The sequence below is a fragment of the Emys orbicularis genome, chromosome 1 (genome assembly GCF_028017835.1).
Source record: "Emys orbicularis isolate rEmyOrb1 chromosome 1, rEmyOrb1.hap1, whole genome shotgun sequence".
Classification (NCBI taxonomy): Eukaryota; Metazoa; Chordata; order Testudines; family Emydidae; genus Emys; species Emys orbicularis.
Genome location: NC_088683.1, coordinates 324,249,241 through 324,259,743, shown reverse-complemented (window position 1 = coordinate 324,259,743; position 10,503 = coordinate 324,249,241).

The window sequence follows — 10,503 nt, the reverse complement described above, 5'->3', positions numbered from 1 at the left end:
TGAACCTTGGACTATGCAATGTTAAATAGGGGGAGATTTTCAAAGGCCCAAATGATAGTGTCTTCAAAAATCTACATGTACAATTTTTAATGTTAGTATGAGATATAAAGCAGAGGCGACACATGGGGGGAGGACACACAAGGTCACGTGCCCCCACAGATTTCTGACTTCCATTTACAACAGCTTCTAGATCAGAGATTTTCAAACTGTGGGACATGCCCCCCTAGGCGGCGCACCCCACAGTTTGAAAACCTGTTAATCTGGCACCAGCCCCATCGGCATAATGAGGGCAAAGAAAAGAGGAACTAACCAGGCTTCCACCAGCACTGGGGTGCTTGCAGGGTGGAGCCATTGTAATCTAGGGGGCTCAGCATGAGCGGCTTAGTGTTGGGGCTCTCCATGGAGCTGGGCAGCACACTGGGGGTAGGCAGGGCTGTTGGAGCAGGCGTGGCAGGGCTGTTGCTGGCGCCTGGCAGCAGGGAGCTGGGCTGGGAGGGAACCAGCAGATCCATCCCCACCTTCCCTGAACCAGTCCTGGGTGCTGGGCTCTGCAGTGGCTTCAGCTGCCATGGTGCCTGGTCAGAGGTGGCTCAGCAGGGGAAGGCAGGAGGAGTGGCGCCACATATGGCTGCTGCCTTGGGCAGAAAGCCTAGGGGAAAGAGCAGCCCTGTGTTCCCTGGGGCCAGGGTCTGGGCCAAGTGGGGCAGCGGAATGGTGAAGAGGGCTCTAAGCCCCTCCCCGGGGGGCTGCTGCAAAGCCTGCAAGTTCAGGGCAGGAACAGGCTAGAAATCGCTTCCCCCCACTTCAGCGCTTATCTGAGGGGCAGAGAGGCTCCCCCATGCCAGTGCTGCGTGGGACTCCAGGTGGCTTTGGCACATGTAGTGCTCGGCTCCTCCTGGGCAGTGCCCTGTTTGTGGGGGAGGGCCTTGGGCTTTCCCAGAGCGCCAGCCCAGCCAGAGGCAGCGGGGAAGGAAGGAGCCTGCCGGCAAGGCTGCAAGTGTGGTGAGTGCTCCCGCCAGGGGTTCGTTCTGCGCCCGGTGCTGGGAGCAGGACGTGCCCCGCCAGGGGTTTATGGAGGAGCGGCAGGGCGGGGACAGCAAAAGGGGCTACTGGGGGGGAGGCAGAGAGGAGGCAGAGACGACTTGTGTTGGGGGTAAGTCATGGGCTGCCTAAGCAGGAGTGAAACAGCCAAGTAGCTCTGTCGCCCAGCTTGCACCCAGCCCCGGGATCCTGTTCATCAGCCAGGGCCTCTGGGATCCGTGTCATTAACAACTTTCTATTGGCAATAAGCTGAGGCTGCTGATCCCTTATGCCAGGGCCACTTGACCCCTTTGCCTAGACACTTCAGGAGTCAAGAAGAAGATTGCTGCTTTTTTGTGAGTCAAACATACATTGTTCATGATTTCCCTGATGATCGCCTTGCTGTGCATGGCATCTACTGCAACTGGTAGCAGAAGCAATACGTGGAGCCGTCACATGCCCCTGCAGAACCTTTAAATTGTGCCCCCCACACTATCAGCAGTTATGGGTTGCCTCTGCTATAAAGCTAATGCTCACCTCACTGAGCTGGGACCAAACCTTGATGCTTGAAAGCAAGACATTTCAATGTGCAAGAAGTTATATTCCATCATTCTAAACTTGATTATATTCCGTCATTTTTAAACTTCCAATTAAATTATCCCTCCACCAAATAAACAAAATCATGAAACTAATATGACATCTGCTGCCATCACATTGATCTCTTTGCTTATGTGTTATATTTGCCCTCCCCCTCCCCCCCGTGTCTGTCTTGTCTATTCAGATGGTAAGCTTGTCAGGGCAGGGATTGTCTGTGTTTTGTACAGGGCCTAACACAATGAGGCCCTGATCTTAGGTGGTCCTTAGGCACTACTGTAAATAACATGATTAATGATAACACTGCCCCCCCCCCCATCACATCATTTTTTGTCCAGTCCAGTCCACCAATGACATCAGCCTCAATAGCCTATTTGTCCACTTCTTCCAACAACGGTCTCCATGTTTTTCCATGTGACTCCCCTAGCATGGATCTCCCTTATAAAACTGGTTGGCAAGGTCACTATCCTCACTTCATTCCATGGTTATAATTTATCTGTTCCACAGTAGTGCCAAGATGCCCCAGCTGAGGTCAGGGCCCCATTGTCCTAGGCACTGTACAAACAGAATGATAGTTCCTGCCCGGAAGAGCTTACAATCTAAGCAGACAAGATGGAGAAAGGGTGAGGAATGGGGATGTAGCCCACAGGCTGCACAAACAGTATGATGGTCTGCAAATGTCATGTTAGGTCCACGATTTTATTGTTTCTTTTTTCAGAAAAAAATACGTGTGGGCTTTTGTTGGGGGGAACTAAACAGAGACCTGAAAGAAGGGAGAGGGGATACGGGAGAGGGATGGAAGGAGGACAGTGAGGCTCTCATGATGTAATCAGTGTTTGAAGGTCCCTGCTGCAACTGCTTGTCTGCTCCTTATATTTCTGGCTGGCTCCTCCCAAGAGGTTCTTTCTTCCCCAGCTCATGCGGCCTCACCTCTCCCCCAGCTACATGGTGAAATGGGAATTTCTAATACCTCTTTAAAACTCCTGCTACACCTTCAAGAAACTAGTTGATTAGTTAATCCACTTATTTATTTTATTAATTTTATTTAAAATATTATGTTACTGAGTAACCACATTACCTTATTGTTATTGCCCCAGCTTTCCTGCCTCACTTCCTCTGTATTGTTTTGTTACTCCCCACAGCATGTCTAATTTCAGGCAGGTTTCTATCCTCGGCGCAGGGATCGTGGGTAAGGTTGTGAGTCTGTCACGGAAGTCTCGGATTCTGTGACTTTCCGTGACCTCTGTGACTTATGCAGCTGGTGGGTACGGCTGATCCCAGAGCTGCCCAAGGAGCTCAGGTGGCCTTGGGGCCAGCCGCTCCGGTAGGGTTGTCAACTTTCTAATCGCACAAAACCGAGCACCCTTGCCCTGCCCCTTCCACGAGGCCCCGTCCTGCCCCTTCCCTGAGGCCCTGCCTCCACTCACTACATTCCCCCTCCCTCGGTGGCTCACTCTCCCCCACCCTCACTCATTTTCACTGGGCTGGGGCAGGGGGTTGGGGTGAAGGAGGGGGCTCCAGGGTGGGGGTGAGGGACTCAGAGCACGGGAGGGGGCTTCGGGTTGAGACAGGGGGTTGGGGTTTAGGAGGGGGTATGGACTCTAAGGTGGGGCCAGGGATGAGCGGTTTGGGGTTTAGGAGGGGGCTCCAGGATGAGGTTGGGGCCAAGGGATTCGGAGTGCAGGAGGGGGCTGCAGGTTGAAGCGGAGGGGAGGGGTGAGGGCTCCAGCTGAGGTGCGGGTTCTGGGGTGGGGCCGGGGATGAGAGGTTTGGGTGGAGGAGGGGGCTCCGAGTTTGGGTGGGGGCTCAGGGCTGAGGCAGGGGCTCGGGCTTATCTCAGGCGGCTCCCTGTCAGTGGTGCAGCAGGGCTAAGGCAGGCTCCCTGCCTGTACTGGCTCTGCACTGTGCCCCGGAAGTGGCCAGCAGCAGGTCCAGCTCCTAGGCGTGGAGGGCCAGAAGGCTGCGCGCACTGCTCTCGCCTGCAGGCACTGCCCCCCAGCTCCCATTGGTCATGGTTCCCAGCCAATGGGAGTGCAGAGCCGGTGCTCGAGGAGGGGGCAGTGCACGGAGCCTCGTGGCCCCCCCACCTAGGAGCCAGATCTGCTGGACACTTCCGGGGCGCAGCGCGGTGCCAGGACAGATAGGGACTAGCCTGCCTTTCCCCCATTGCCTCGCCGACTGGACTTTTAATGTCCCAGTCGGCGGTGCTGACCCCGGAACTGCCAGGGTCCCTTTTCAACCAGGTGTTCTGGTAAAAAAATGGACACCTAGCAACCCTATGCACTGGCTGCTGCTGGGGGCAACCCGGGCCGCTCCTTCCCCCCCAGCTGCAGTAGTGGTGGTCCCAGGCTGCCTCCCTCCCCCGAGCTGCAGTAGTGGTGCATCCTCCCCCAGGCTACAATAGAGGTGCCCCGATCCACCACCGGCGACCCAGAGCCCCCTCTCCAGAGCAGCAGCAGTATCCCCAGAGCCCCCGAGAGCACCTAAGATTTAGTCAGGAGTATTTATAGTAGAAGTCATGGATAGGTCAGGGGTTGTGAATTTTTGTTCACTGCCCGTGACCTGTCCATGACTTTTACTAAAAATACCTGTGACTAAATCTTAGCCTTAATCATGGGGCAGGTTCTCCAGACTGGGTAAGGAGCTTAACTGTTCAGGAAGAACAGGCAGGGCAGAAAAGGTGGGGGAGTTGCATTGTATGTAAGAGAGGAGTATGACTGCTCAGAGCTCCGGTATGAAACTGCAGAAAAACCTAAGAGTCTCTGGATTAAGTTTAGAAGTGTGAGCAACAAGGGTGATGTTGTGGTGGGAGTCTGCTATAGACCACCAGACCAGGGGGATGAGGTGGACAAGGCTTTCTTCCGGCAACTAGCAGAAGTTACTAGATCGCAGGCCCTGGTTCTCATGGGAGACTTTAATCACCCTGATATCTGCTGGAAGAGCAATACAGCCGTGCACAGACAATCCAGGAAGTTTTTGGAAAGTGTAGGGGACAATTTCCTGGTGCAAGTGCTGGAGGAACCAACTAGGGGCAGAGCACTTCTAGACCTGCTGCTCACAAACCGGGAAGAATTAGTAGGGGAAGCAAAAGTGGATGGGAACCTGGGAGGCAGTGACCATGAGATGGTCGAGTTCAGGATCCTGACACAAGGAAGAAAGGAGAGCAGCAGAATACGGACCCTGGACTTCAGAAAAGCAGACTTTGACTCCCTCAGGGAACTGATGGGCAGGATCCCCTGGGAGAATAACATGAGGGGGAAAGGAGTCCAGGAGAGCTGGCTGTATTTTAAAGAATCCTTATTGAGGTTGCAGGAAAAAACCATCCCGATGTGTAGAAAGAACAGTAAATATTGCAGGCGACCAGCTTGGCTTAACAGTGAAATCCTTGCTGACCTTAAACGCAAAAAAGAAGCTTACAAGAAGTGGAAGATTGGACAAATGACCAGGGAGGAGTATAAAAATATTGCTCAAGCATGCAGGAGTCAAATCAGGAAGGCCAAATCACACTTGGAGTTGCTGCTAGCGAGGGATGTTAAGAGTAACAAGAAGGGTTTCTTCAGGTATGTTAGCAACAAGAAGAAAGTCAAGGAAAGTGTGGGCCCCTTACTGAATGAGGGAGGCAACCTAGTAACAGAGGATGTGGAAAAAGCTAATGTACTCAATGCTTTTTTTGCCTCTGTCTTCACGAAAAAGGTCAGCTCCCAGACTGCTGCACTGGGCAGCACAGCATGGGGAGGAGGTGACCAGCCCTCTGTGGAGAAAGAAGTGGTTAGGGACTATTTAGAAAAACTGGACGAGCACAAGTCCATGGGGCCGGATGCGCTGCATCCGAGGGTGCTAAAGGAGTTGGCGGATGTGATTGCAGAGCCATTATCTTTGAAAACTCATGGCGATCGGGGGAGGTCCCAGATGACTGGAAAAGGCTAATGTAGTGCCCATCTTTAAAAAAGGGAAGGAGGAGGATCCGGGGAACTACAGGCCAGTCAGCCTCACCTCAGTCCCTGGAAAAATCATGGAGCAGGTCCTCAAGGAATCAATTCTGAAGCACTTAGAGGAGAGGAAAGTGATCAGGAACAGTCAGCATGGATTCACCAAGGGCAAGTCATGCCTGACTAAGCTAATTGCCTTCTATGAGGAAATAACTGGGTCTGTGGATGAGGGGAAAGCAGTGGATGTGTTATTCCTTGACTTTAGCAAAGCTTTTGATACAGTCTCCCGCAGTATTCGTGCCAGCAAGTTAAAGAAGTATGGGCTGGATGAATGGACTATAAGGTGGATAGAAAGCTGGCTAGATCGTCGGGCTCAACGGGTAGTGATCAATGGCTCCATGTCTAGTTGGCAGCCGGTTTCAAGTGGAGTGCCCCAGGGGTCGGTCCTGGGGCCGGTTTTGTTCAATATCTTCATTAATGATCTGGAGGATGGCGTGGACTGCACTCTCAGCAAGTTTGCAGATGACACTAAACTGGGAGGAGTGGTAGATACGCTGGAGGGTAGGGACAGGATACAGAGGGACCTAGACAAATTAGAGGATTGGGCCAAAAGAAACCTGATGAGGTTCAACAAGGACAAGTGCAGAGTCCTGCACTTAGGACGGAAGAATCCCATGCACTGTTACAGACTAGGGACCGAATGGCTAGGAAGCAGTTCTGCAGAAAAGGACCTAGGGGTTACAGTGGACGAGAAGCTGGATATGAGTCAACAGTGTGCCCTTGTTGCCAAGAAGGCTAACGGCATTCTGGGCTGTATAAGTAGGGGCATTGCCAGCAGATCGAGGGACGTGATCGTTCTCCTCTATTCGACATTGGTGAGGCCTCATCTGGAGTACTGTGTCCAGTTTTGGGCCCCACACTACAAGAAGGATGTGGAAAAATTGGAAAGAGTCCAGCGGAGGGCAACAAAAATGATTAGGGGGCTGGAGCACATGACTTATGAGGAGAGGCTGAGGGAACTGGGATTGTTTAGTCTGCAGAAGAGAAGAATGAGGGGGGATTTGATAGCTGCTTTCAACTACCTGAGAGGGGTTCCAAAGAGGATGGATCTAGACTGTTCTCAGTGGTACCTGATGACAGAACAAGGAGTAATGGTCTCAAGTTGCAGTTGGGGAGGTTTAGGTTGGATATTAGGAAAAACTTTTTAACTAGAAGGGTGGTGAAGCACTGGAATGGGTTACCTAGGGAGGTGGTGGAATCTCCTTCCTTAGAGGTTTTTAAGGTCAGGCTTGACAAAGCCCTGGCTGGGAATTGGTCCTGCTTTGAGCAGGGGGTTGGACTAGATAACCTCCTGAGGTCCCTTCCAACCCTGATATTCTATGATTCTTTGGGGGCAGGTCCAGGATCAGGCACAAAGGCGGCTTTTAGCCACCTTTATGTTCCCCCCATCTTGAGGCCTTTGGTTCCAGCACATACCCCAATGAAAGCTGGAGCAGGTCAAAGGCAGTACTGGCTCGTGTTGGCTGCCAGTGGCCCCCTGGCTGCTGAGGCTCACTCTGATGCTGGGGTGCCCCATCCCTGCCCGCTGCATGACTGCGAGTGTTGTGCAGTAGGAGCTGTGGTGGTGACTGTATGCTACCTGAGGATTCCTTAGACTAAAGAGATCCTTAAGTGGCTGGGCCTGCTGACATTAGGTTCTGCTTTACACTGCTGAAGTGGTACAAAGCAGCCAAGTGCTCTGAAAGGTTGGGACCTGTGGCTGTTATCTGTATTAGTAGATGCTTAGCACACTATTTAATACTGATAAATAAAATAAGTGATTATCATTCAGACAAGTTACTCAACAAAAGCCCAACGTGTCCATTTGACAATACATAACCCAGAAGAAAATGTACTTATGCAGCTTTTTCATGGTTATTTCTACTTATTACTTAATGCAGGCAATTAGTTTTTCCTGGACTTCTGTGTGATATAGATTGGTCTTGGGACAGTTCCTGCCATATTTGTTCCATATATCAAACTATGCACAGCTCCTACCTGGCCTGTCTTATGAGAGGGGACTGGAAGAGCTTGGTTTGTTTAGTCTAACAAAAAGAAGGCTGAGAGGTGATAAGATTGTTCTCTATAAATTCATTGGGGGAGGGGGGCGTTAAATAGCAGGGAGGATGAAGAATTATTTAAGCTAGAGGACAATGCTGGCACAGGAACAAATGGATGTAAACCATGAAGAAATTCAGACTGGAAATTAGAAGAAGGTTTCTAACCATCAGAGGGCTGAGGTTCTGGGACAGCCTGCCAATAGGAGTTGTAGGGGCAAACAACTTAATTAGTTTTAAAAGAAAACTGGACAAATTCATGAGTGCAGTTGTATGACAGGGTTTCTTGTAATGGTAGGGGGCAGGGCTCAGCAGCCCTGGGGCTCACTTCCAGTTTACGTCTGTCATAACTATAAAGGGAAGGGTAACAGCTCTCCTGTGTACAGTACTATAAAATCCCTCCTGGCCAGAGACTCCAAAATCCTTTTACCTGTAAAGGGTTAAGAAGCTCAGGTAACCTGGCTGACACCTGACCCAAAGGACCAATAAGGGGACAAGATACTTTCAAATCTGGGGGGGGGGGGGAAGGTTTTTGTTTGTGCTCTTTGTTTTGGGGGTGGTTCGCTCTTGGGACTAAGAGGGACCAGACATCAATCCAGGCTCTCCACATCTTTCTGAACAAGTCTCTCATATTTCAAACTTGTAAGTAAACAGCCAGGCAAGGTGTGTTAGTTTACCTTTGTTTTCTCAACTTGTAAATGTACCTTTTACTAGAGTGTTTACCTCTGTTTGCTGTACTTTGAACCTAAGGCTAGAGGGGGGTCCTCTGAGCTCTTTAAGTTTGATTACCCTGTAAAGTTATTTTCCATCCTGATTTTACAGAGATGATTTTTACCTTTTTCTTTAATTAAAAGTCTTCTTTTTAAGAACCTGATTGATTTTTCCTTGTTTTTAGATCCAAGGGGGTTGGATCTTGATCCACCAGGAGTTTGTGGGAGGAAGGAGGGGGGATGGTTAATTTCTCCTTGTTTTAAGATCCAAGGGGTTTGGATCTGTATTCACCAGGGAATTGGTGAAAAGTTTCTCAAGGCTTCCCAGGGAAGGGAATTAGCTTTGGGATGGTGGCAGCGGACCAGATCTAAGCTGGTAGTTAAGCTTAGAAGTTTTCATGCGGGCCCCCACATTTGTACCCTAAAGTTCAGAGTGGGGAAGCAGCCTTGACAACATCTTATATTCCTAAAAGTTCATGCTTCAGGGTTGTGGCCGACCACCTACAGGGGTGAGGAAGGGCTGTTTTCTGTTTGTTTGTTTTTATTGCGGCAGTGCGCATTCTCTCTCTAAGGTACTTGACTGGCTGGTTCTTGGTCACATGCTGAAGGTCTAAATGGTCTCCATATGTGAGGTTGGGGAGGACTTTTCCCCCAGGTCAGAGTTCAGGTCAGATGTGTCTGATCTATTTTGTCCATCTCCTTGGTTGTAAAGCAGCATGCTGCTGCTAGCACTTGATGAAATAGTCATGATGATAGTTTATTTGTGAATCTAAGAGCCACTTTATGCCAACTAGCAAAGCGCACACTCAACACACTGTTGTAAGACTATTTAGCCAAACAGTGTATTGTAAGGTATCGCATAAAAAACTGGTGACATGCTGGTCATGAATATCTTTGCATGATATATGTACTGGTTGTGTTTAAAAAGTTATGTATGTGTGCTGGAAATATGATCTTAAAATATGTTTTTGAGGCAAGCCTGCCTTAGACAAAGGAATATGGATTTACCTGTCTGGGTCAAGCTTTGTAAGTCATAGACAATGAAAGTATATTTGCAAATAAAGTAAACAAAGCAATCAAGCTAACAAGCTGGGAGGAAACAGCTTGTTGAGCACAGCAGGGAACACACTGGAGTAGAGTTAAAGAAACCCCTACAACAACCCAGTTCCTGTTTCTCTGCCCCCTCCTCCCCAGAGCCCAGCTGGGGGGCCAGACACTCAAACCCCCTCCCCCCCCAGAGTCCAGCTGCAGCCCCCCCAGTCCAGAACTCACATCCTCTGCCCCCCAGAGGCCAGCTGCGGAACCTCCCCTGGCCCAGACACACACACCCCTGCCCCCCAGAGCCCAGCTGCGGCCCCCAGCACAGACATTCACATCCCTTACCCCCCCAGAAGCCAGCTGCAGGGCCCCACCCGGCCCAGATACACTCACACTCTACTCCCCAGAGCCCAGGGATTCAGAGGGAGAAACAGCCTGATGCTCGATCCCAGGCTTGCATGGAGTATCCTGTGCGCTGCCGCCTCCGTCCTTCAGGGCATGCTGGGAACCCTCCAGTTCCCTCCCACTCCTCTGGGCCTTGTCTTCTATTTGTGAGCTGGGCTCTGCCGGGTCCAGCAGCCCCTAGTGGCGGCCAACATCTCTGCAGCCCATTTCTGTAGGGGAAAAGAATTTCTGCATGGACAACATTAATTTCTGTAAAATTCTGCATTGCGCAGTGGTGCAGAATTCCCAGAGGATTAATACCATGAACACCTAATTCAGGAACAGAAGTTTTTCCAAGCAGCCATTAGGCCTGGAATTGGACAAGAGGTAAGTAGAACTCAAACCCACACTGTATTGGAAATATCTGTTTATGCAACTTTTTCTATTTTCCAAACAATATTAGCTAAGAATTATAGGGCAAAATTTTCAAATCTGGGTGTCTACAGTTATGCTCCTAAATCCATATTTAGTCACCTAAATAGAAGTGTACTCATTTTCAGAGGAGCTGAGCACCTGCAGTTCCCAATAGCTCTCTGTGCCTCAGGCTTCCCATTTGCAGAATGGGGATAAAGATGCTATACTCCTTTGTACAGTGTGTTGAGATCTATGAATAAATGATAAGTACTCTTACTACCAACATTCATCTCAGTCTTTGTATATGGCTCTGTCAGG